This window comes from Chinchilla lanigera, unplaced genomic scaffold (genome assembly GCF_000276665.1).
Source record: "Chinchilla lanigera isolate Chin_1 unplaced genomic scaffold, ChiLan1.0 scaffold00040, whole genome shotgun sequence".
In the NCBI taxonomy this organism is placed as follows: domain Eukaryota; kingdom Metazoa; phylum Chordata; class Mammalia; order Rodentia; family Chinchillidae; genus Chinchilla; species Chinchilla lanigera.
Genome location: NW_004955441.1, coordinates 17,888,317 through 17,893,525, shown reverse-complemented (window position 1 = coordinate 17,893,525; position 5,209 = coordinate 17,888,317).

The following is a 5,209-nucleotide window of genomic DNA, read 5'->3' as shown; positions in this document are numbered from 1 at the left end:
TGATTTTCAAAATGTAGAAAAATATTATTAATAAATTTGGCATTAAATGAAGTTGAATGTACCATTGAAGATTACAAAGGATACAATAACAAATTTAAAATGCAAAAAGAAAACATGTCTTTGGCTCATAAGAGAACTGTGTTCATAGTAAATAGAAAAAATTCAAGGGTAATTCTCCTCAACTGCAAACATATTTTTGTAAACATATTTCGACCTTTTCTTGTAAAATCCTTACTCTTCTGAAGGGACAAGAGAGAGCACTTCGGATTTGAAGGCGGGACATTTTCATTCCAGAGTCTACCTGAGCAGTCTATTTCATATTCTCTCTCAAAACTAACATGCTGTTCTCTTTAAATATAAAGGAGTATTTGAAATTGCCACTCTAAATAAATTATTTTAGCAATGAGAGTACAAGTTATACAGTTTTTACATGATAAACTTGAAAACCTGAAGGACCTTTCAAACAAATACTTGTTTGTGTGATAAAACTTTTTGTTTTGAGGCTCAACGTCTTTAGCACCACAAGCTAAACCTCTCTAACCTGCTCAGCAACCTTTTAAAAAACCAAATCTATTTTGTATTCTAAAGTCAAGTGCTGAGCTGTAAGATTTTCATTAGTTTTTTTATATCTAGTCATCATTTTTACTGTTAACAAGAGGAAAGGAGACAGAGAATTGGAAACGTCTTCAGGAGAGCTTCTTGAGCTTCACTATGTCAAAATCTCAGTGTCCCCATACAGTAATCAGGGTTTTTGAAGATTGATTCACTACCATTTTCTGGAAAACCAGTCAGATAGTGTATTCAGCATGCTACATTTATTGATAAACTGAATACCACTCTTCCAGTTATTTGCTAGTAAAAGTGTGACATTGTTTTGGGATCTGCAGCAAATCATTACTTCTCCATAACCCAGTTTCCTCAATTATAAAGTGCATCACTTATAACTCATAAAATCAAAAATTATAATATCAGATACCTGCTATCTTTACTATGAGGGTTTTCTCTTACTATCATTATCCTGGTCTATGACATTCACTTATTCTATACTTCTAAAGTTGTGTGACATCTCTTGAAATTTAAAAAACTTGTTTGCATTCACATTTTTAAACTTTCTGGGTTAACTATTGCCTCAGAAAATACAACAAATTTTTGTGAGTATGGATATCAGTGCAGTAGTGGGATTTCTTTTTAAAGTGGATTACTTTTGGTTACCATATGCAAGCAGGACAGAGAATACATGCAGAAGATCAGGACAAGCTGTCTAGCAGGAATCAGTACATAGCTGATGAGAACATATCAGGTTCTTGGTGGGCCTTGATCTATTAAGAGCTAAAATGACATCTTAGTCTATGGAAAAATGACTTCACCCATGATTTTTCTTATTAAAGGAAAAAAGGTATAAAATATCCATATTCAAGTGTTCTTTGTTCAAACTATATTTTCAGTCAATTTGCTTTATAACTTTGGTTAAGCTAGTTAATTCTGCATCGCCATTTCCTCATCTATGAAACACTAACATTATATCTTCACTTATTTTGTAGGGTACAACCGGCACTATAAGGATAAAACAAGGCATAGTTCACAAAATTTCTCTGAAAAGCGTAAAACATTTGTAAAATGATAACCATTGTTGGTTGTAGGGATTAGATACAAAGGCTTTTGTTGCATGAACTTCAGGATATTACCTCAGTAAATACTAGAACTTCAACACATTTTAAATTATGAGATAAATTCAAAGACAAATTTATCCTTATGGTTGTGATTCTTTATTCATTTTTAAAGGCAAATCTCATTTTTTAGAACAGCTACAATCATAAAATGGCCATCATGTGTTATGAGAATATCAGCTTCTTGGAGGGGCTGGGTTAAGAGCTAATATGACATCTTATATTACATAAGGATAACTTCACACATATTGTTTCCTATTAAAGAAAAGGCAGAAGCTATTTATATAAAATTTTTCCTCCATCAGTGATTAAGAATTTGGTAAAATAAATATATCATTCAAACAATAAAAAGCAACAAAACATATCAGAGAGATATCTGCTACACATTAGACATTAGAAGGATACTTAAATATAATACTTAGTTTTACTTTGTATTTGCTTTGCTCTAATCTCCGTAGTATACATCACCATATTTTGTTAGCTATTGTTAACTATTGGCTCTTTCACTTTTTCTCTTATCTTAATTTACTATGCCAGCACACAATGGAGTGATGCATGTTTTCAGAATTTTTGTCTCTTTTCCACTGTTGGCAAAATACTTTTAGAAGTTTGACAGTAAGATACCTTTGTGTATGTTGCTCTCATCTCTTCCATTTGGCATATATCAATTTTTGTGCATTTACAATACATCATTAAAATTTAACTCTTTCTCTGTGATTCAGCATTGCTAATGATGGAAGATGAAATGTGTAACATCTGAAGAAGTGCCTTTGGTTCAGTAGTTGACCTAGGGACAGAGATCAAAATACAAAGGAATAGGATGAGATTGTCAGGGAACTCCATGAAACTCAAATAAGTCATCTTTACTTTAAAGAATAGAAATTGAAAATAATCTGTTCAGACTAACAGGATCTTAGAAAAATGATGGCATTATGAATAATGATCAAGTTTTTATTTTGTCTTTTACTAGCATTTTCAGTCATTGCCTAAAAAACCTTCTTTGCCTTCTGAAGGAAAGTAGCAGAGAAGTAGTCAGTTCTGACTTACCAAGCAATGCTTTGCAGTATATAATACTGTTACTCTCTAAACTCTCTGATTGGCTAGTACCATGTTGATTTTATTACACCAGCTTTGTAGTATAATTTAAGGTCAGGGATTGTGATTCCACCTGACTTGTCTTTGCTGCCCAAGATTGCTTTTGCTATTCTGGGTCCCTTCTGGTTCCAGATGAATTTAAGGAATGTTTTCTCTAGATCTGTGAGATATGGAAGAAAAATAGCCTTTTTAATAATTGGTGGTGGAAAAATTGGTTTTCCACCTGCCAAAGACTGAAAATAGAACCAAGTCTATCACCATGCACCAAACTAAAGTCAAAATGGATCACAGATCTCAGTATTAAAATAGAAACACTAAATCTATTGGAAAAGAAAGTAGGTAAAAATCTTGAAGACATAGGGGTAAGCAGAGAGTTCATGAACAAAAACCAAACTGCATGTGAAATACTTCAAAGAATCAACAAGTGGGATCTCATCCTACTGAAAAGTTTCTGCACATCTAAAGAAACAACCAGCAGAGTAAAAAGAAAACCCACAAACTGGGATAAAATTTTAGCTGACTGTCCATAGACAAAGGTCTTCTACCTAGAATATATAAAGAATTGAGAAATATCAGCCCCTCCAAATTCAAAGATTCAAAAATGGGCATCTGAGATGAATACACACTTCTCAGATAAAGAAATACAAATGGCAAATAAATATATGAGAAAAGGTTCCACATCATTAGTCACTTCAGAAATGCAAGTTAAAACAACACTGAGATTCCATCTCACCCCAGTAAGAATGGCTAGCATTAAGAAATCAACCAATAACAAATGCTGGCAAGGTTGTGGAGAAATAGGAACCCTTCTCCACTGCTGGTGGGAATGCAGACTGGTGAAACCACTGTGGAAATCGGTTTGGAGATTCTTCTGCAGACTAGGTCTGGAGGTCTCATTCAACCCAGCTTACCCCCTTCTGGTTATTTTCCTAGAAGATCTGAAACATCATCACAGTGTTACATGTGCACCCATGTTTAAAGCATCGCAATTTGTAATTGCTACATTGTGGAAGGAAACCAAATGTCCATCTACTGAGGAAGGGATAAAAATATTGTGGTACTTTTATATAATGGAATATTACTCAGCTATAAAGAAAGATAAACTCAAGGCTTTTATAGGTAAATGGTCACAACTAGAGACCATACTCATAAGCGAAATAAACCAGACCTCCATGTGTAAGCAATGTACTGTCTCACTAGTGTAAGAACCTGAAAGAGTGAATAAAAATTAGGAGGTATGATAGACAAATGGTGAAAAGTAAAGAGCAACTGGAATGAGGGAAAAAAGAAAAACAAGAAGGGGAAATTATGCATGTATGTATATACAGGCTAGCTAACATAGTTGTACTACTGACTTCTATCACTTCACTGAAAGGAATAGTTAATGATTACTTATTTGGGCAATCTTGCATGTCTCTATTTGCTTCCTGAGAAACCACTTAGAAGATACCAATAAGTAATACAACCATTGTTAATTTCCTTCCACTTTTTTTTGGTTTTTCTCTGGTACCGGGAACCGAACTCACGACCTTGCGCTTGCGAGGCAGGCGCTTTTGCCGCTGAGCTAAATCCCCAGCCCCCAATTTCCTTCCACTTTGTCTGTAATTCAGTATTGCTTGTATTTTTCTTATGCTATTTTGTAAATGGATGTCTGTTTGTTAATGTGTTTTCATTCTTTTATTTTCAAAATACATTTAACAAAATAGACATCTTTATAATGCTAACTCTTCCAACCTATGAAAATATTGTATTCAACAATGCTGGTCTTTAAAAAAAATTCTTTGCATAATATTTTGGTAATTTTCAAGGTACCAGTTTTGCATATCTTTATGAGACTAATTCACAATTGTTTCAAATTTATTTTTGTTTTTTAAAGTGTATATAAATAAAGTTAATTTGTGTACATTTATGTATATCTTAATTTGATGAGTTTGCTCAGATCTAGCATTTTTTCCATGTACATAAACAAATCCTTTGCTAGTAAAGGCAGTTTTACTCCCTAAATAAATAAATAAATAAATAAATAAATAAACACTCTAATTGGGTAAAGGTAGTCATCTGATTCAAAAAGCATCCATCTTTGGCGTTCACTGAACTATATCTTATGGAGAATGCCAAGAAAAAGTTCAATATTCATCAGTTTTTTTCTCCCAGGAATGTGGAATAGAAATTTAATAGTAGGAGACAAAAGTGACACGGAAGAATCAGAAATATCACTGTCACTATGTAGGTGAAGTGTTCACACTGTAGAAATAAGTAAGGTAGTTTGGTTACGGCAATGATGGACGCCTGGGCACATACCCTGGAGTGTAACCACGTTAATGCGGAGCGGTAGAGTCCAGATTCAAACCCTGCTGGTGCTGACGCTGCCCAGAATATGCAGATTTAAATCCAGTAGCTTGCTAAATGCCCTAACTTGTGTTTAGGTGTCTCCAGGCTCTTCCTCT